General features: G+C 42.8%; 1 protein-coding gene across 2 annotated transcripts in view; it reads left to right on the forward strand.

The window, feature by feature from the left end:
• PLPPR1 (phospholipid phosphatase related 1) overlaps nucleotides 1–22,606 on the forward strand; it is a 133,702-nt gene that overhangs the window by 33,403 nt on the left and 77,693 nt on the right. The window contains exon 1 of one of the 2 annotated variants that reach the window (XM_042866230.1): nucleotides 13,820–13,852. The exons of the other annotated variant lie outside the window; for it this stretch is intronic. The gene's annotated coding sequence lies outside the window, so the exon portion shown is untranslated. Of the gene's footprint in view, nucleotides 1–13,819; nucleotides 13,853–22,606 lie in introns of those variants that run through there. 2 annotated transcript variants of the gene reach the window in all.

Consider the following 22,606-nt stretch of genomic DNA (forward strand, 5'->3'; position numbering starts at 1 on the left):
AAGAAGGCAGGAAACATCTCCAAATGAAGTGGGATTCATGTTAACAGGAGTAAATATGAGACATAGCATTGCAAAGACTATTTAGGAAAGGAAGGATGTATGGAATGTGGAAGTTTTTTTTCTGTGTGTTGGATGTGTTTGTTTTTGTTAAAGCTTATTGCCATTTACAAATGAAATTCTCAGAGGAGAATTCTAACAGGAGTAGAACAAACACAGAATTAAAAATTTTGTCCCAGAGGTACAAAAGCCTCCATTTCACTCTAGTGAATAGCATGGGGGAATACAGCATGAGGGAGAGCTGAGTTGTTTTCTGTGCTTGCTGTGATGCACATCAGCTGAACAGTGCTTTTCACTGGCGTTTGAGGCAATGTCTTACAAACCCCAGCCAGAACACCTCCATTAGTCACACTTACGTTTGCTGAACAACTGACCTTTCCCTTTTAGAAAGGTATCCTAAGGCTTATTTGTGTTGGTTTTGTTTTTGGTGTTGCTTGTTTGTTTTTTCAGACAGACCTTCCTCTGCTACTTAGAACTGAAGCAAACAGAAATGATAAACTATTTGTGCTACGTATAGACAAAGGCACATTCACCAACCCAAGATTTCCAATGCTTATACTTATTTTTTAAAACATGTGAAGTCATCAATATTCAAAACAAAAGAAATTAAGAGAAATATGAAATCAAATAGTGTTTGATATACTGAGAAAACACTGCTGTCCACAGATAACCTGCCTATGCTTTTAAGAGGAAAGTGTGAGAAATGAGAGAGTGAGGAAAGCTTTGCTTGTTTTCTATGTTATTTGAAAAGTCATAGCCTGCTCAATCTTATTTTGCCAACTATAAAAAGTTAATAAACATCCATAGTAAAGTTACAAACTTTTCGTCTGAAAATTAAAGGGATTTCTCTGTTTAGTAAACACTTCAGCAGCTTGTGTGCCTTCTGACTCTTTCCTCTGTTTTCTCTGGTAAGCACATACACAACAAACTTTCCCTCAACTCAGAATAGTGAAAAGGGTTTTTAAAGCTGAAATAGCTCTCTGTTTTTAGAAGGATGCTTTCGCAGAGTTAAATTCTGGCTAGCTTTAATGGCGCTTTGTATCTCTCTACAGTTTCACCTGGTCTGTTTTTAGTTGAGGTTTCTTCATGGTCCCTGAGAGGACATTCCACCCACAGCATGCTGCGCTTGCATATATTCTGAATTCAGACCTAAGAAGACCAAAGAAAAAGGATGCAAAAAAAAAAAAAAAAAAAAAAAAAAAAATACAGTTGGTGAAAGTTTTCAGCTGACAGTTAGTTTCTGTCACATTTTTTTCTCTGTTGGTATAAGATACAATGAATTAAACAATACCCTTAAGCTCACTGATTGGAGGTCAGTGCCTTCAGCCTGAGAAATCTCTTTATTATAGGCCAGTGCTGGTTAAGATAATAACAAACTCATTTGGCTTAGAAAATATGACTTCTGAACGGTATTAAGCTTATCTAAGTTGGAACGAAATAACAGCACCAGTTCTGTAAAATTGTGCTCACTGCAGCAAAATAGTATCTCCCTTTGTACCTTAGGTTTTTAGATCAGTGTGTGAACAAAGAGTGATTTTATAAGACCATTCAGATATTTTCCATCTTTCATTATGCTGATAGGTTGGACTGACATTCTGCACCCCCACACATACAGGTGAGACCTTTCTGATTATCCTCCTAAGTGGAGAACAGCATGTTTGGTAGGAGATGCTGTTTTGGCAAATGTTTTTGAGAGAATAACAGCACTTAATTTGTATGGAGATAAACAAAATAATCACTCCAGTGGTTTTAAATCAGCTAGATGGCCTCTTCTCAACAGCTCATGTCCTGAGCTATCTGTTGCTATGTCCCAAAAAAAAACCAAAACAAAACATAATTTGTGAATGAGTGACATTAAATAGTAATTCATCTCTGTATGCATCAGCATTTAACCTGTGTATGGGTCTGGTCAAAGCCAATGAGCTCTAACAGAAACATTTCTGATCACATCGCTATACCTGAAAAACGAAAAACCCTTCTTGTGCCATATTCATTGAAAGCAGGGAAGAGCTCTCCTTACATGCAGGAAAACATAGGAGATTCCTGCCATCTTCCAGCCAAGTGTCATGTCTTTTTTTGACATTAAGGTTACACAGGGTAGGTTTGCACAATTATTCTTCTGTTTGTCTTAGAGTCTTTGCTTCCAGTGTCTGGTGGTTACATCATCTCTTTCCCTGGCATTTCACATAAGCCCTAGATTTCAGTGAAAACCTTTATAATGGAAAGGTATGCATTCCTAAAGTTCAAAAAAGAAAAAGCCAAAACCAAACCGATAACCAGCTCCTGAAAGTGGATCAAGTTTGGTATATCTCATTTCAAAATTGTTCTCAGATAGTTTGATTTCTGGATAATGAATAAACTTCTTGATTTGCGAACAAACATCAGTAACTAATACAAAAATTGATGGGGGAAATGCATCGGAGACCTGAGAAGTTTAAATCAAGGGCATTACTTTTAGATTGACCTACATACTTTGGCTGAAATTATAACAATTGCCCAAATTACCTGTGGGCTCTGTTTTTTCTTTTCCTGAGTAATTCCCTTTCATAAGACAAGTGCAGCTATTCTGTGTAAGCATCCCAGGAGCTGCCCTTTCTCCAAGTTTCCATGGACCATCCAGTGCTGCCCTGAGTCCATTGGTCAATAGTATCAGTCTTCATCAAGAAGAATGGAGAATTACCATCAGCATCTCAGGTGTAAGGAGAACATCGATGTTGATGGTGGGATTTTTTTACCCTTCCGTTTTAAGTTTGCTTGGAATTGTTTTCATGCTTATCCAGGACATGGGCAAATACCCCTTCTTCTTTGATCGACAGCTTTACATTGCATCTTAATATACCCTGCAGTATGTTTCTTCTTTGATCCCTAGTAATTGTAGTAAACCTTTTTCCCCGCATTGTTTTTGTGGCCAGCAGTTGACTATCAGTCATTTGCTCACATCCCTGACACCACCAGCACTGTAAGATAGTGCTCCTTAGTCCTGTGTGGGTTTCCACTCACGCTGGTGGCAGAGCTCTTTCTTTACACTGAGCTGTTGACTAAGACAAGTTTGTGTTACGTTGTCACTGAATGCATTGAGCAGTGTGGATCTGTATTGCTGGCCACTGAGTCCCATTGCATTTCTGGGGCTTTTCTTGTCTGGCAGTGGTGGATGGGGCATGGACCTGCTTTTCCTCTGTAGTGTCTAGGAGTGAATGCAAGATATATTTTCCACCTCAGTATTGTGTTTCACGTTCTTAATAGACAGAGTTCTTCTGTTTCTGGGTATTTTATGCCTCCATTTTACGTTGCTCAGTTTCTCAGCAGCTTATCTTTTCAGTTTGAATGAAACTATGCTTACAGCGCTTTGTGGCAGCTAGTTTCCTTCTATTTAACACTTGTTCTCTTGTTTTTATTCCTAGTGCTTTCCTGTCTGCCTCCTTCGACAGCAAACTTAACTTCCATTCATATTTTCTTCATACAAATCTTAAAAGTTCTACTGCATATCTCTAGGGTTTTTTTTACAAAATGTTCTCTGCTGACAGGTATCTACTTGCTCTTCTTGATGCCTGCAGAGTTGAAATCAAAGTCAAAAGAGTCAAGCCCATCTAAGCAGTCAAAGTAACTTTATTAAGCCCATTAGTCTGTACATTCACCCAGACTTCACTCATGGCTTAGTAGGAAGAGTCGCTTCTATTTTCTGTAAAACTGTGCAGTTGTTTCCTGTGCTGCCCTGAGCGCCCTTAATATGATTTGAGTTAGTGGTAGTGAATTGTTTTAGTGAATTGCCTTGGCAATAATCTGCTAGATTATTTCAAGCAACACAAGGTACTCAGAGAAACCCACATTCCTGTTGGTGATAGTTCACTCCGATAACCCCTGTGCAGACTTACCCTTGGCAAGCCAATTCTATCCTAGTACGAATACCAGTATGGAAGGACAGTACTGTGTTTGTCTGGATGATTCCAACTGCAAACTTAGAAGCTGAGGCTTTGTTTGAAGGAGCCCAGCTTGCTGCTAGCAATTCTGCTAATTTTTAATAATATGTTTACATGAGAATGGTAAGCTAAAATTCTATAAGGACTCTTAGGTTATTGTCTAAAGCACTTATATATAAGCAAATGTTTTCCCTAGTCTATTGCTTTTTAGACTGTGCAGAATAGGAACTTCCTCCAAAAAGTTCTTGAACAGAGAGAAACATAAATTGAGTTGCCTTTTTCTGTCTCTTATAAAAATTTGTCTGGTGGTATGATTCTGTGGTTCTATGGTTCTGTAATAAAGAGCATGCTGATTTAACAGCTGAGTCTTCTTACAGTAATAACTTGATAAGAAGCAAACTCTCACCCAGCTGAAGTCACTGTCAGCCACTGACAGTGACCAGACTGTCCTGATACAGATGCAAAAGTTGTGAAATGCCTTCTTTCAACATCTCAAGGTTTTTCTGGACTTCTCTAGATCCTACCATGTCTACAAGATGATGAGGGAGGATTATTTGCAAAAGCAGTGTCAAGTAGTAGATTTGGACAGTGAATTTGAGATAGTTTATAATGGTCACAGTGCTCCTTTTGCACTCTACAGTGAAAATCAGTATCACAGGCTCCTCTCTGTTTGGAGAAGCCCACTATGTTCAGCTGTTACTGTCATTTTCTTATGAGAAAATACCTCCTGTTGTGACTAACACTGAATTTCTTATCTTGGGGCTTTCTTATGCCATCCAGTTTTATTCTGAGCTTTGCTCCATGGGACCAAACTCATTATAATGGACCTCATCTTCCCTCCTGTCATCCATCTCTCTGACAGTTTCCTGCTGATTTATTTCCTGCATGCCAAGATGTGCTGGGAGGTGAGGTTTGGCAACATTCTGGTTTTGTCAGGAAGAAAAGGTGAAAGGGTTTTAATACTGCACAGAAGCAGAGACGTAGTTTGTATCCATCAGCACTGACAGTGTGGTTGCATGCTCATTAATACCAGATTGGTGCACTGTGAGTTGGCAAGCAGTGGTAGATCCATCTGGGTAAAGTGGTGGCCCTGTGTCTGTGATTCTGCTGAATTCACTGAATGTACAATCTGGCTTATGTATGGCTTTTTTGGCAGCTGTAAAAGGACAGACAGTACCTGATTCAGCACACAGCTTGCGAATGTAGAGTTAAACAGTGATCTTCTTTTGAAAAATTTTCATTTATAAATATGCTTAATACCTGAGCAATGCATTGAGACACACAGCTATGGTACCTTTGATCCAAGAATTGGCGTGCTGAAATATGAATTTATATTGACACTGAGACAAAAACCTAGCTTTGATGAACTCTGTTCTTTATGGGAGCGCCATCCATGCCGCTGAACCATTAGCTCAGTATTCCTTTTGAAAACTCAGTCTCGACTGCTTTCATGGCAGCTGTGCTCTCTGCAGAAGTCATTAATGCACCTGATTGGAGGAAGAGATATCTCTCTGTGGATATGCCTGTCAGGCAGTGGAGGGCAAAGAGCTGATCTGCATTTGGCTGCTCTTAATGATGAGACCAACTGGGTAAGAAACATGCCTCAGGCTCTCCTGTGCCTAAGATGTAGGGCTTGCACATTTTTTTGCCACATTTGTGTGGTGAAGTGAATGTGGGTTTAAGCAACCTAGATTTCTTGAAATACTGGTTTCAACTTGTTAAGGAATAGTAAATGGGTCCTGCCACAGAGCTCCTGTTGTACCCCCTCTGTGGTCACAAGAAGGCATAGACTGACATCATTTCATTAGATTTTTCAGTTAAACTAGTAATAATTTTCTGAATCTTAATGTGAAGTTTATTTCTTTGCATCACATAGACGGCACAAGCTGATTGAGCTGGTGGAGAACACAGCCAGCTAGTTCTGGAGGCCTTTACAGCACAATGGGGTGTTACTGTCAACCAGGTAGTGTGTGTGTCTGTGATCCTGGTATGTATGTCACTTAAAAAACAGTAACTGGAGATGGGATATACACTGGTGTACAGACTCCTGGAATTCAAATTCTGAGATACTGAACAGAAGCTTGCAAAACTGAAAGAAAAAGCACAGTGCAGTCTTCCTGTGAAAAAATCAGATGTGCAGGAGACAGTGGTGAAGATAGGAGATAAAGTTGCTTGAAAGTGGGAGACAGAAAACAGAGAGAAAATGAGAGAGGAAGTTTAAAAACGGAGAAAATACAACTGAAGAATGGCTTTGCAGCATAACAGGTGAATGTATTCTGCAGTCACCAAAAGCTTGTTAAGTGTGTACTCTAAGGAAAGAAATTAAGGAAGGAAATGCTGGAAGACAATGAGGCACTGAAGGCTGCCTTACAGGAGGAAGAGCAATCAGGAGTGAAAATCAGGGGCTGGGCACACCTGCCTGCTACACTCCGCTGGTGCACACGTGCATTGGTGCAGCAACTATAAGAGACTCAATCAGCAGTCTGTCTTTGGTCTAAGAGATGGAAATCCTGACTGAGCAGCTGGCATGAAAAGGTTTAAAGGGACTGTTTGAATATGTAATCTGTAATCTCAGTGATTACTAGATCACCTTCCTGAAAGAGTGGTGATGGAAGCAGGAGTGGGGGCCTGTGGTTTGAGTTATTCCACTCCATCCTCTGCCAGAATCATCATGAGACCCGGCACTCCTGTTAATGAGGTACTGGGAATCTTTAAAGTGAATTTTGGAGCACCCTTTGAAGGTCTTAAAAGGAGATGTGCAATCAGAGGCATACTAAGTTGTTAGGCCACTCTGACTCCAGAAATGTAAGAGGGCTGGCTCACAAAAGTAGGTTTTTAAATCAAAAACAGGTGCACTCACTGACTTCTTAAATAACAGGAACTCTTTGCCTTACCACTTCTGAATGAGAAAATGCTGTGCAAGCTCTCCACTGCAGCTTCTCAGTGGGAAGCTGCAAAAGCTGTGTTAGATGTGTCCCCTGCAGCAACAGATCATCATTCTGAGGAGCCCTCTTGATTTATGTAAGCTTTGAAAGGCATATCAAAAGATGAAAAGTTTTTTTTGGAATGAAAATTACGCCAATGAAAGCGTATTTGGGTCAGAAATGATTGTCAGGCTTTGTCTGTGGTCTTCTAAACCAGTAGTTTCCAAAGCAGGGTGCAGGCATCTCAAGGGAGGCACAAGACAATCCACTGGGATTAAGAGGAAAGTATTTTCTACCACTAATAAATAGAACTTAAAAAGAAAAAAAAAAAAAAAAAAAAAAAAAAGAAGTTTATTTCATCCTTGTCTCATCCTTTTCTGATTTACTTATCTGTATAATTTATAGTGGTACATCCAACTAATTTGTGAATGTGTAGTGGAAGTGGACACTATCTAGCACGGACAGTGATATCTGCAATTAGGATATTCTGTGGAAACAAATACTGAAACGGAATGAGAGGTGAAGATGTGACTACAAGCTGACAGAGATGCTCATGCAAGCGTAAGAAGCTAGGGCACTCTGATCTCTGAGATGCAGCAGTCCTGCTGCAGGACCCAGTGGCACTGACCATAAGAGGCAGCCTGGAAGTGGAGCCACGTGATCCTGAACTGTCCCCTGGACAACAGCTTGCAATAGTGTGCCTTTTGCAGAGAGAATGGAGAGCAAAGCTCAGCAGGCATCCCATCCTGAGATAAGCCCTGCATGTAGAGAAGCAAAAAATACACATCTGTGGCTGTAATGCTTCTGTAGCGCACCTTCCAGAAGCTTTTGGAAGAACGGGTCTACAAAGAATAAGTTTTCAGAATTGAATCAACACAACTAGAACAAGGGAATCAGGCAGAGTGCAAGTGATTGAAGTACACAGTCTACATTCTTTACAATCTTTGCTATTTTTGTCCTCCATAACACAGAAGAGTATGCTGTCCATTCCAACACTGCAGATTTTAACACTCCCTAAGTTTGTTGTCAGGTTCCTTTTTTGTTTCTGTTATCATATACTCATATATTTGAAGACAGAAGTGCCGTACTTTTTGTATAGGTCATGTTGTCATGACTGATGTGACAGCAAGCAAAAAAAATATGAACAAAGGTAAGGTGGAAACGCTGACGTAATTTATATTTGTGTTGAACTCAAAACTAGAGCTTCTTTTTGTGAGAATAGATGTAATTCTTATTAATAACAGTGGTCACAATTATTAGTTTATTCGGCTACAAATGCAGTGTTTCACCACATAACGTACTGAAGAAAAAAAAAAGATATGCAAGTCTGTGTGAGACAAGTGTTTTTGTGCATTGGTGAAGTGTGATGTTTAGAGCACTACAAGCAGCAATGGTGAATCAGCCGAGTCTAGAAGTGATTGCTGGGGTATCTTGAGTTTTTAATAGATTACTAATTGACATAGCTTTAAAAGGCTGTGACTGGAATGTGTGTGCCACTTTTTAATGTTGTACTGGGAGTATTTTAAAAAACAGTGCATAAATTTGTGGCCCTTGGATGGACAAAAAAAAAAACAGATGGTAGAAGCTAGTTTCCTCTGCAATGCAAAACACTCTGTATGTGGTGTTCCAATTTGCTGGAAAAGATTTGTTTGGTTTTTGAAAACTGATCAATTAATTTCAACTAATGATCAAGTAATGAGGATTGCAGTGTTTTAGAGCTGCAAGCTGTGCATCAGCAGTGAAGGGCTGCTGAAGAAGACACTGTTCTTGATGGTCTCTTTAAAGGGATGCCAGTAAATAGCACAAAGCAACGTAGGTACATTTACGTGCAGCTGTCAACTGCTAGTATTTAGATGGCTAATTGTAATTTGACCAGGTGCAATTGTACATCTATTCCATTTATTTCCAGTCATCATTTGCAATGCAATTTGTACATTCCAGTTGTATTTGGGTGCATACCAATTTATGTGCATGTAACTGCTCACAGCATATCATAAACATATAATGAAAGGTTTATATCTAATAAACTGTGTTAAGGAATGTGATTTTAATCAAACCTCACCATAAGAGGTGACATATATATAAGAGGTGTAGTCTCAGCTACAGGAATTTCAGAATTTGGCTATGTACTCTGTAGTTGTCATTTTAATGGTAACAGTTTAGTTAGTTGTGCCCTCTGCATTGTTTGAAAAAATCAAATGCTCAGCACGTCAATGGCCATGTAGGTTCCTCTGAGACCTGCAAAGTTTCTGTGAGACCAAATCACACTGGCAGGAGCAAGGGCCTTGTAGAGCACCTCTACTTGGTCACATTCATGAGCTTAAAGCCATAGGAGGATTTTCAGTAGTCTTCTGTACCAAATGCTCAAAGATTAAACTTTGTCAGATCTGCTGTCAGATCTGTCATGGCTTCTCCTGGCATGCCTGGAGCTTTGTTCTGGTCTTTTTAGTTCTAACAGCAATTGTCTAACAGAGCATGAGCTGTTACTGAATCAGTTTTGTCTTAGCTTACTTCTATGTGATCACAATACAGTGCTTATTTTTATAATAACATCTCTGTGTTTCTCTGATAAGACTGTCAATTCTTCATTCCTCATAGACTGGACTGTCTGGGAACCGAGGATAAAAAGTAGCATAGAGGAGAACAGAGGTATTAAATGAAAAAGCACAAAGTGGTAACAGGTGTAAGAGCTACAACCAGCCAAAATAGCATTGGCCAGTTAAAGCATTGGTCTCTGAAGGATTGCAGCCTTGGCAGTGGTTAAAATTGGTTTTACACATTACAAAGACAGCAAAGAAAGAATATTTAGAATGTGCCATAAATAGTGAATCTGAACATCATGTGGAATTGCAGACAAGTGTAGAACAAGTAATGTGTAAGCCATGTTACAAAAGGTATTAAAATAAATTCCAAAGGATCTTAGACCATGGAAGTGTAAGCTCCTGCTATCAGCATTAATGGCTTCCTCTTGGATTAAAATTTAGTACACTGATAGCTTGCCATAACTCTCCCTCCTATCCTAGTCAAGAGCCATCACTATAGGGTCCAGGGAGAGTTTTGTGGTGAACATAGCACCACAAAGAAGGAATGAGCACTGCAAGCTCTATAAAAGATATTAACTGTTCTGAAACATTCTTCTTATACTAAATTTTCATCCTTCTCTTTTTTTTTTTCTTTTTTCTTTTTTTTTTTTTTTCCCCAGATCTGAATTAATAGTAATTACTTTGTAAGTCTGTTAAGATGTCATATAGTCTAGCAGGGAATTTCTAGCTTTCCATCTAGGTAGTGTTTCTGAAGCCCACATAATGTCTGCAAGCTGTGGACATTAATTACAACACTGTCCTAAGGGAACAATTTTCCTAAGCCTCTACAGGTTAAACATGATTCCGTTGGATGTATCATGGGCAGATAGATAAAAAGGAGAATGCAAAACACTCAGGACAATTTCCTGTGATGGAGTCACCATTCCTGATAGTGTGGATGTCAGACATCAGGGGGAAATTCTTTACCCAGAGAGTGGTGAGGTACTGGAACAGCTGCCCAGAGAGGCTGTGGATGCCCCGTCCATGGAGGTGTTCAAGGCCAGGTTGGATGGGGCCCTGGGCAGCCTTAGCATTAAACGTGGAGGTTGGTGGCCCTGCATGTGGCAGGGGGGTTGCAGATTGAAGATCCTTGAGGTCCCTTTCAACCCTGGCCATTCTGTGATTCTGTGGATGTGGCACTGAGGGACACAGATTGTGGGCACGATGGTGATGGATTGATGGTTGGACTTGATCTTAGTGGTCTATTCCAACCTTAACAATTCTGTGATTCTACAGTTTGTTTATTTATTGTCTGTGGAGTGTTCTCAGTTTTGCTTGTTACACATCTGGTGTTTACCATTAGCTTAACATGATTTTGAGTTGCAGTTTGGCCTTGTAAAAGAGTGGATTTGGGGCCCTGAACTTCAAGAATACAAACTTCAGGCTATTTAAGGAATTTCTGGATGAGTTCCCCTAGGAAACTGTCCTTAGGGAGAAAGGATCTGAACAAAGTTGGCAGCACTTAGGGATGCCTTTCTTAGAGCTCTTCATCCTCCAGAAGAAAAAAAAAGAAAAAAAAAAGGCAGTTTTCAATGCAGTATTCACCTACTGAAAAAGGCTGGGAAGTAAAATATAGCTCTCACCTGATTTCCTTTCCTTTAGATGATCTGCTTTACATGCCCTCTGTTCATTCCCATGCTCATTCGACATTCCCACTGTTTCATTTTTACATTGAGACATGTTATAACACTCCCAAAAGCACTGGTTCCCTCAACTGTTGTAGCAGGGAAGTGAAAGAGGTCCAGATACTTTTGCGAAGATCTCCACCTGCAGCCTGAGAGTCGCTGGCATTTTGCACAAGTGTCTTTTTTCAGATAAAGAGGGATGTGCTATCACTTGCTCAGTAAGAAGTGTGAAAGGGACCTACAGGCTTCTGTTGAAATAGTCCCGAGATTCTCTGCTCATCCCTGCCCACTGGATGGATTGCATCTGCATTGAAGAAATCAGGGGGAGGGGCAGATGGGTGCTGGTTCTGGCTGCATTGTAACCCCTCATGGCACCAAGGAAATTTCTGCTGGTTAGTTTAAAGTGAAGTTTAAACGTTCAGTTCCTCCCACGGTGGAAAGCTGCAAAACCATGACTGCACTCGTGTGCTGAACCGTGTGGCATGAAGCAGGTGATAGCAGAGAAAGAGGCACTTGTTAATACTAGGCATGAAATCTTCTTTGTTTGAGACTATGTTTTGTTAACCTATACCCAAACAGAAATTCAGAACTAAAGAAATCAGATGCTCCAAAATAATTCAGGAAATAGCTTTTATTTTGACGTCGTCATCGTGTTTTTATGGGCTGTTTATAAACTTTGATTTAACAAAAAAAAATTAAGCTGTTCAGACTTTTAAGTCTCATGCCCACTCTGATCCTCTTCATCCCCTTGCCTATGTATGGTTTACAATCTCTTCTGAAGACCTTGAAGTGAAATATTCATCTGTATTCTATTTGAATTTATCTTGCAGGTATTTTTAATAAAATCTTTAAGGTTGGAAAGACCAGTAACATAATCTAGTCCAGCCATCAACTCTTCCCCACTGTATTACTAATTTTAACCTATCCCCTTTGAAATTGGGTGAAGTAGTTGTACAGCTGGAAAGAATGGCCAGTCCTGCATCTCAAAGGAACCATGCAAAACAATTCCAGCATCTATCTTAATGTCCAGAGCATCTCATTCGACTGAGATGGTAAAATAAGGTATTTTGTGAACAAATATTGAATGATATAATCACAAACAAAATGTGAATTTTTAATGATTCATAATTTTTTTGTACAAATCTCTAAAGGGCAGAGGAAGGAAAACAGTTACATTAAATCTTCCAGCTAGAAACAAGAAAATTTCTAAACCTCTAAATGAACTGAGGAATAAATGTGTTTTTTGTTCTTGATTCTGTTTTTTAACGTTTCAAAAATACATTTCTGGTCCTTCCTTTGTGGAAGTTGTTGGGGGGCAACATAATTTTTGGTGACCTGGTTTGTTCAGCACAGCATGAAATCCTTGTAATAGGAGGATGAATTACATCATTTATTAAAATGATCCAATTAAAATGCAGTGAAGACCTGAAAAAAAGTATTGCTTGGACTTGGCCTCAGCATGGAGCATGCATTTTTTGAATTATGTTTCTAATATCATTAGTCACTAAACTATTTCTGTGCATAACTGTGAAACCCTTTTACAAATTAAGGATCAGTTATTTGTGTTCTTGCTGGCACATAAGCAACCAATACTTTTTAGAATAGCTCAATAAATTTTGATGGAACAGTTGAAAAGGGTGTTTTGAGAAGAAAAAATCAACACTAGGATTTCTGGAGTGAAATGCGAGTTTTGCATCTGAATAAGGGAAATGTATTTGACAGTTGTCAACGGTTTATGGGCTGGTTCAGCCCGGTTCCATGACCAGCAGGGCGGAGGGATCTGCGGATCCACGCCTCCGGGAAAGGGGAAGCAGAGGACCCCAAAATACTTGAAAACAACAGCACTGATCTGAGGTGGAACAAATGATTTACTAAATATAGTATTAGCAAAATACAGTGAGAGAGAGAGAGTCTGTCTGGATGGTAGATAGACCTCACCACAACGCTGAGGTGAGAAGTGCAGTCCAGTTGAGTGACTGAAGAAAAGCAGGCGGCGAAGTGCAGATGGCGAAGCGCAGATGGCGAAGTGCAGATGGCGAAGCGCAGACAGCGAAGAGCAGGCGAAGAAGAAAGATCAGGTGACCTTGCTTGGAGTTACATCCCCTTGCTGACCGCAAAGTCTCCTGGGGAAATGTAGTTCTTCTCCGACGAACGAACATTCGGAAGAAGTCAGCCCCCCCAGTGCATTACATGATGTTATGGTGTGCAATACTGATGACCAAAAATCATAAAACCATGACAACAGTTTTTGTCTTAATATTTTTTTTTTCCTGCAAATTCCTGAGGAATTTGGCAGGGATTACAAGAATTGTTTTCTCTAAACTGATATCTCCTTATTATAGAAGACAGAATTTTCAGACCATATAGTTTTCCAGGCAGAATTCATGATCTGGTGTCCTGGTTTCAGCTGGAATAGAGTTTTTTATCTTCATAGTGTTTGGTTATGGTATGATGTTTTGCTTTCAGAAGAAAAACTGTTGATAACACACCGATGTTTTACTTGTTGCTGAGCAGCATTTCACAGAGCCAAGGACATTGCAGCTTCTTGTGCTGCCCTGCAAACGAGGAGCTGGGAGGAGGCAGAACCAGGACAGCTGACCCAAACTGTCCAAAGGGATGTCCCATACCCTGTGGTATCATGTGGAACAACAAAACGGGGGAGTTGGCTGGAGGGCAGCTGCTGCTCAAGGACTGGCTGAACATCCACTGAATGTTGCTGAGCAATTGTGTGGTGCATCACTTCTTCGGTAAATATGTATATAGAAATATATAATTACTATTATTTCTCTCTTATTTTGCATTGTTGGATTCTTACACTCTGTATTTCATAACCATGTTGACATCTTTCTCCACAAAGTCATCTTCTTCTTCCACCTGGTGGCCTTGATAAAAGCCTGAGGAGCAGAAAGATCTATGTTTTATCTATCAAAACTGTCCAGGGTTTCCTAAGAGCGTATCAGTGCTCTGCAAGCAAAGACACCAAATGCAATGGAATTCTTTTGAAGGCTGAAATGAAGTCACAAGCTCTTCCTGTACAATCTCAATGAGCAGAGAGGAAATATTTGAATATTTAAAAGGAGGTGGAAGGTAAATAGATGAGGCCAGGCCCTTCTCAGCGATGTGTGGTGATAGGACAAAGGAGCAGTGGCCTAAAGCTTGAGCATGGAAAGTTCCATACAAAGATGTAGAAGACATTGTGGTAAGAATGATGGAGCACTGGAACAGGCAGCCCAGAGTTATTGTGGAGTCTCCTTCTGTGGAGATATTCAAGATGCAGCTGGATACCTACCTGTGCCACTTATTGTAGACTAGCTGCTTTAGCAGAGGGGGTGGGCTCAGTAATCTCTGAGGTCCCTTCTAGCCCCTGAAATTCTGTGATTCTGTGGTTTACTTTTCAGCCCAAGTCTTGTAAAACTGTCAGCTGTGGATAAAAACAGGTCTTGACCATTTTCTTTGTAGATTCTGCAGATGAGACAATGACATCAGCTCCCTGTGCAACATTTTAAAACTGGTGATTAGCACAGATGTGAGTAGAAGATCCATTTCTCTTGCCTGTGCTTAATCAGTCAGCTGCAGTGTTGGGCCTTGAATATGCTAGTTTTGTAACTCCAGACTGCTATATTTTCCTTACACAAAACATACTAGTTTTATCTGCAATTCAGATTTCCTTATGTCCATAAACTGTTACCTTACTGCTTACAACACTAACCATTTTACTGCTATTAATGTCCTTAGAAATTCAAGCTTTCCGAATCAGAGGTGCGGGAAATAACCAGTGGCATTTTGCACTTACTCAGAGATGTTTACAATCCCAATTAGTGTAAATCAAGATGAAGTGCCTTCAGGTAGATGGGTAAAGGCCAGAAATAGTCTTTTTATTTTGCCCAAGGATAGCACATGGCTGTTTCACTTAGATTCATTTGAAAGTTTGAAGGAATGAAATTAGAGCTAGATCAATTAGCATTTTTTAGTTAATTGAAAGTTAGGAATGGGAATGGGAACGGTCTCGTTAACTGCCTGGATAAATTCAGTGAGGTTTGTTTTGCAAAGTCTGTTCAATGTTTTTAAAGAATCTTGTAATGAGTGTTGTATTCAGGTTTCTACCTCATTTATCATGCACTGCTAATCCTTCCACAAGGGAGAAGTTTAATTGGTTACAAGTTCTATTCACTGGGCTCACTGATGCAGTATCACATTTTAGGAGGTATTACTCAAAATAACCTTCAGTGAATTATAAACTGAATATTTTAGCAGGGAATTCAACACCTCACCACATGAAACAAATCAACTGTGATGACACTTTCAGATCTGCAGGATAAGGAAAGATTTGGAGGTGTGTGATAGCTGAAAATAAGGCTGATGGCTGTTCCCTATAGCTTCCTGAATATTAGGATGTGTACCTGCTATTTACACAACTCCAGTTTTGAGTTCTACTTAGGCAGCATCTGCGGGTGAGACAAAGCGAAGCCCATCCCTGAAATTCTAGCCCTGTGGCATGGTTGTAAATTCTGTCATAATCAGCAGTGCCACTGGGATTTCACTCTCCTGCCTGCAGCTAGAGGTTACTGCAAGGCCCCTGCTTAGCTGACCCTCCCACTTGAACTCTCTTGAAGATGTAAGTGCTACAGATTCCCTATCAGCCTGCCTGTCTAAAGAGTTTATACTGCTACTTATCTTTCAGGAACCAGGTGATTTTCCACATGAAGCTAGTAGCAAGGGAAAATACCTCTTTGAGAATACTGAAAATCCCTGGCATTACTTCTTCTTGTGAATCAAGCCCTGCTTTGGCACAAAGGGTTTAGCAAAATTGTTTTAGCAGGCGGGTAGTCCAGGAATCGGGATGGTTGTTCATGAAGTTGACTTCGTAAGAGTGTTATTTGTATCGAGGATCATCAGATTAGATTTGCTGTGAAAAAAAATTGCCTACATATACTTGTTTAGTATAAAATGGTTAGCTAACACAAGCATAAAGGTATTAAAATGTGGCCTCTGTTAGCAGAAAAGGCTCAAAGCTGTTGTCAGGTGCTCAAACACTGAAAAATTGTTTACTGTGTCAGTAAATGTGTTTGGGTTTACTTCATGGATCAGTAGGGTTTTTTTTGTTTGTTTTTCAACGTGTTTGGTCATATGAAATCAGTTTTTTATCACTGGCTCTATAAGGGCATTAAACACTATCACTGACGGGCCGATTTCTTTGAATGGCTATAGCTGACACAGAAACCAAGCATTTACTTCCTTGGGAAATTTTAAAATAATTTTTTATTCTGATCCTGAATATTACTGCACCTTATTTACATCCTCTAAACTGTCTCATCTGTTCATCTTCTCTCTTCTGTGTTCCTGCAAACTAGGAAATCAAGAGTGCTTTAGGAGGCTGACATCAGGCAAGTCTTAAAATTTACACACATTTGGTTATGATCAGCTACTAGGCAATTTCTCTCTTGACAAGTAAGTACCAGATGTGACTGAAACATATTAGTTGGGCTTTGGTTACCAGTAGGCTGGCAGCGTATTACTGGCTCTGGTAGCTCCAATATCTGTAAAAATTTGTCTCCCTGTTCATGGTGGATGTGCTTAATAACACTTCCACGATGGGAAGCCAGAGCTGTATGTGTATCTTCCTTTTGCCCAAATACTTCTTCCTGACCTTTTTGAAGATTGGAATGACATTGGCAAATTCTCCTGTTCCCCATGAGGTTTCACAGATGATAGCTGGCCTGTAAACGCACACTGCTGGTTCACGTCCAGCTTCTTGTCTACCAGGACCCCCAAGTCCTTCTCCACAGGGCTGCTCTCAAGGAGATCCTCCCCCAGTCTATAGAAATAGCTGGGATTTCCCCGGCCCAGGTGCAACACCTTGCGTTTGGCCTTGTTGAACCTCATGAGGAGCCTCATGAGGAGCCTCATGAGGAACCTCATGACAAATTTCATGAGGGCCCACTTCTCCAGGGGCCCATCCAGACACCTCTGGGGTGGCTTCCCTTTCCTCCAGCAGATTGATGGCACTGCTCAGCTTGGTGTTGTCTGCAAACTTGCTGAGGGTGCACTCCATGCCATCGTCTGTGTCACTGATAAAGATGGGGAGGAGCACCGGTCCTAAGAACGACCCCTGGGGAAACTATCGGTTTCCCGATAAAAATATAGGTTTATTTCCCGATAAAAATAAAGGTTATTTTGGCGACCCTGGCTGAAGTCCCCCTGTGAAAGTGTTCCGACAGCCCCGGTCAGTTTCGCACGCTTTTCATGACACCAATATGGTGAGCAGCAAAATGGCGTTAATTGCAAGGAGCACACCCTTCTTAAAGCTTTCCCCATGCCTTAGGGCTACTGCAATTATCTCTGACCAATGGACATGTGGCATGTCTTGTTTCCTCCTCATTTGGTCTAACCTGTTCTTCTCTCTTATCTTCAAGACATTTGTTGCCATGGTTTCCCAAGGGCCAAGGGGCCCCTGTGGACCCTGGCAACTGCCACAGCCCATTCAGTTGACTGCGTTTCCCCCTCCCTAAGCACAAGCCAATCTACTACAACCTGAGAGGACCCTAATTGCGAATACTCCGAAATCCCCGCATTATGCCTATACATGCCATTGCCCTCTCAGTTAAATGTTGCCCCGTTACATTGCAATGCGCCAAATAATCCTACCCTAATAACCCTATAACCTATTAATATAAAAACCTATAACCTAATAATCCTAATGTCTTAAGCGTGAGTTCTAACTGAAGCTATATACTGCATTCTTAGACGATGCTGATTCGTTCGTCTTAGCATTTGCCATATGAGTCATTCAGCATACATTATACTTACCTATGTAATATACCTATATATCTATATACCTAATATAATATGACTATAAGCGTAAAGCATATTAATGTTAGACCTAATACAACTATAACTGAATACAGAATAGAGTTAAACAGAGTTAGACATCCGTTACAGCGCGTACACGAACCCGGTTACAATCTTTCGAGAAGCCTATGGTATTCCAGTTGTTGATTACTTAAACGTTATTGCAGACAGTTGATGAAGCAAGGTACACAAATTAGATGCAGGTTTCACACCACTGAGCAGGGGGAGGTCCTATCCCATCACATCCCGAGTCCTCGCCTTCTTTGCCTGCCACAAAATCTCTCCCATGCTCAGTTAAACCCTGCTCTGTTATATTGCGAAGCACCTGCTAGTTCTGCCCTAACAGCCTCGCAGCCTACTGGCCTTAAGATGAGTTACAAGAGGCGATGTAGTGTATCCTTAGATAATGCTGAATCGAGTCGGGACACTCGCCTCAGCAAGCGCCACATCTTAATATATATTATAACTATCAGTACTAAGCATAATAATGTTAAACCTAACACAACTACAACCGGATGCAGTACAGAGTTATATATCCCTGTCGCTGTGGGGGACCATCCGAAAATTACCTCCCACCAGTGTTGTTCTCCATCCTTCTTTACTCTCTCTAGGACACGATGTATCTCTTTTGTGTCATGGTGAACGGTGATCAAGGTTTTCTGTCCATTGTCTCTGACACGTTTCAGCAATTGGTGCAGGTCATCACATTGCAAAAGCTTCCTTACTAAGTTCCTTCCTTAGTAAGCCAAAGCGAGATTCATCCCACTTGGAGTAGGTGATAGGTCTTTAATCACCGTGTAATTAGCCTGCAAGAACTGATGTGATAGTCTACCTTGATTTCAGCAAGGCATTTGATACTGTCCCCCATGACATCCTTATAACAAAGCTGAGGAAGTGTGGGATAGATGAGTGGACAGTGAGGTGGGTTGAGAACTGGCTGACTGGCAGAGCACAGAGGGTCGTTGTTGGTGGTGCAGAGTCCGGTTAGAGGCCTGTAACCAGCGGTGTTCCTCAGGGGTCTGTGCTGGGTCCGGTCTTGTTCAACATCTTCATCAATGACCTTGATGAGGGGATAATGGCCACCCTCAGCAAGTTTGCCGATGATACGAAGTTGGGAGGATTGGCTGACACGCCTGAAGGCTGTGTTGCCATTCAGCAAGACCTGGACAGGCTGGAGAGCTGGGCAGAAAAAAAACGGATGAGGTTTAACAAAAGCAAGTGTAGAGTCTTGCATCTGGGGAGGAATAATTCCATGCACCAGTACAGGTTGGGGGATGAGCTGCTGGAGGGGAGCTCTGCGGAAAGGGACCTGGGTGTCCTGGTGGACGACAGGTTGGCCATGAGCCAGCAGTGTGCCCTTGTGGCCAAAAAGGCCAATGGCTTACTGGGGTGCATTAAAAAGAGCGTGGCCAGCAGGTCAAAGGAGGTGATCCTCCTCCTCTACTCTGCCCTGGTAAGACCTCATCTGGAGTACTGCGTCCAGTTCTGGGCTCCCCAGTACAAAAAAGACAGGGATCTCTTGGAAAGAGTCCAGCGGAGGGCCACGAAGATGGTGAAGGGCCTGGAGCATCTCCCCTATGAGGAAAGGCTGAGTGAACTGGGTCTGTTCAGCCTTGAGAAAAGGAGACTGAGAGGGGACCTGATCCAGGTCTATAAATATCTAAGGTGTGGGGGGCAGAATGGCGAGGCCGGACTCTTTTCAGTGGTGAGTGGAGACAGGACAAGGGGAAATGGCCAGAAACTGCAGCATAGGAAGTTCCGCACAAACATGCGCAAGAACTTCTTTACAGTGAGGTGACGGAGCACTGGAACAGGCTGCCCAGGGAGGTGGTGGAGTCTCCTTCTCTGGAGATGTTCAAGACCTGCCTGGACGCCTACCTGTGCGACCTACTGTAGGGAACCTGCTTTGGCAGGGGGGTTGGACTCGATGATCTCTGGAGGTCCCTTCCAACCCCTACAATTCTGTGATTCTGTGATTCTGTGATTCTGTGATGTCACCGACACTTAATAATTAAAGCCACATCCTACAATACTAGTAAAGTTATAGACAGAGAGATTAGAGATTAGAGTGATTGCTGATAGCTTTAGTGGCACTATCTGTGCCCAATATATACCAACATTGTCTCACGTACCTGTTCGAGCGTACCTCAAGAATAACAAACATTTGTTCAATAACAAGGCAGATGTCTCAAGCCTTGAGAGCATTGCTCTCACAAACCAGGCCGTATGGAATTGCTTGTTCTCCAGGCCTCAATCTGGCCACCTGTCCATGAAGGGAACCCATTCTGATGCCCACAATGTATACTGCACTGGCTTAAGCACCATGCACATCAGATTTGTTACATGAGGAAAGAGAAGGCCTGATGCTGTCAGCACTTCTAATGCATTTAAAGCGAGGAGTGATTTCAATTCCCGTTTCTCTGCACAATCAGGTGTGTGATGCCTTTCGGATCAAGAGGTACCCCTTCCGGGCCTCTGTTATCGTTCCCTACTATCAGGAAGGTCTCTAGTGCTCTTCCTTCCTCTATCAGGCTAGATCTAAACTTCCCACAATCTGTTAGTGCATTCCTCTTAACTCCCAAATGCAAATTCACCTCTCTCCTTTCGCTGTCCTGTTCAGTCACAGCTGGAACCTGAGGGCTCCGCACCGCTCCCACTGTGCCCATCTCCCTTTGATCATGCACTGACTGTTGTAGAGGCTTCTGATTGGTTGCATGCGCACTCAATCTTGTAAAAGGATGTGTGGGTCGAGTCAATGGGTCTGAACACTGTGGCAGAGAGTGGGTCCGGAGACTATCGTTATTTCTTTCTCCATCGGGTGCAACCTGAGCAGAGGGCGCCAGCCGGACGCCACCTACACCTTCAGGCGCAGTCAGGGTGGACAGTGCTGGCCGGACACTATCATCCCAGCGCCTGTAACTTACATCGCTTCCCTTTCTCCCTGCTGTTTTTTCTTTTACTGCCTCCTTAACTTTTGACCAATCCGTACCCGAGCCTTGCCCGCAGTCCCCACCCCCCTGGGTGTTACTGCATTCCATCTCCTGAGAGGAGACAGCAAGTGTCCCACCCCAGCTCACTTCTCCCCCTGCTCCCACAGGTGGTGTTAGATTACACAGAGACAGCGGTTGTCGTGGATACAGTGAGGGGGTTTCAACGACCTTGGATTCCGGCACTTTAGCCGTTTTGCAAGATAAAAGCGGACACAGTTGAACGCTTTCTTCTACTTGTTTATGCGAAGTTGAAGCCGAGGGGGGGCGAAGGGGGATGCCGAAGGTGCGGACGAGATGTTAGTAGTCATAGCTGAGGGCATATTTACGGTGTTCTCTTCCTCAGGGGACCTGCAAGAAAGTACGCTCCCCGCACACGTAAGCATGATCCTGCCCAAGGGGCGCTCTCCCATTCCCATGGTTAACGCCACTGTGGGCGAGGGGCTCACTGAGGTACGGGACCCCGACCCGGGGTAGGCGGAGTTGCATTGTCTGGCCCATTTGGTGGTCCAGGGGAGGGGCCCTGGGCCTAAGGCACCCTCCCATCCTCGTTTCCCTGCGGCACTGTGACAAACTTCCGACATTGGCGCGCGGTGTGCCCTGATCTCATGCCCAAACGGGTCCCTGTCCCCTGATCTCCACCGGGAATGCCGTATAATCATCCGAAAGGTCCGCCGCTCTCATCTCCTCCCTTACCCGGCCCCAATCGATAAATAAAGTCCCTTTCCCCAGATTAGCTGGGAAGGTGGCCGTTTGGGAGGGCGGAACGGGTGGTGGGGGCAGAGCCGCAACCATCAATCGCTCGGCCCCTGAGGGCGGAGCCGCAACCATCAATCGCTCGGCCCCTGAGGGCGGAGCCGCAGCCAGCAATCCCTCGGCCCCTACCCCTCCCCGTGTAGGATCCTCCCCCTGACGAAAGCCATGCAAAGAAGGGTACTGGAGAGGATACGGGGGTGGAGCCGTCGGCGATGATGGCGGCTCTTCCTCCTTCTTTTTTGATGTTGACGTTTCTGGTGTGGTCGGTGCCTCTGGCGCCATCTTGTCTTGGGGCAGATCCTTGAAGGATTTGGAGTCTCCCGGCCGCGGTGACCCCCCCCCCCCCCGCCCGGATCCAAACCCAACAGATCTCTGGCAAGGTTTTTGGAGGTTTTTGGCAGTCTTTTCTTCCCTCGCCGCCTTCAAAGCCTCCCGAATCAGACCCCAAAATGTAAGCACCAATACCCCTTGGGACGACATAGCTTTCTGAGCGAGCACTAATGTCAAAGAGTCCCACTTGCTGGAGTCATAAATCTCATAAGGAAAAGAGAGAAGTCCCTCCTTTTCAAGAAAAGAGAGGACCGCGGCCACCTCCTTCTTAGAAGGGGCAGTTTTCCCGCAGTATGTTTTACAAGCTTGATATACTACCTTAATGACGGATTCCATCGTTGCCCAGGGAAATCAGACCCTCCGCGACCTTCCACGAGCTACCGTGGTGGGATAACTTTGCAGCGCTGCTCTTAGCCCCAGGGGATCAGCCCCTCCGGCTCTTCTGCCGCCTTACCACAGCAGGCTCCTGCGTCCGTTCAGCAGCCGGCTGTCACACTTCCACAAGTGGGACTTCCTCACACGGGGCACCATTTGTCGCCTTTGTTTTGGCGACCCTGGCTGAAGTCCCCTTGTGAAAGT

The sequence above is a fragment of the Lagopus leucura genome, unplaced genomic scaffold (genome assembly GCF_019238085.1).
Source record: "Lagopus leucura isolate 7727_CA_CO unplaced genomic scaffold, USGS_WTPT01 Super-Scaffold_810, whole genome shotgun sequence".
NCBI lineage: Eukaryota > Metazoa > Chordata > Aves > Galliformes > Phasianidae > Lagopus > Lagopus leucura.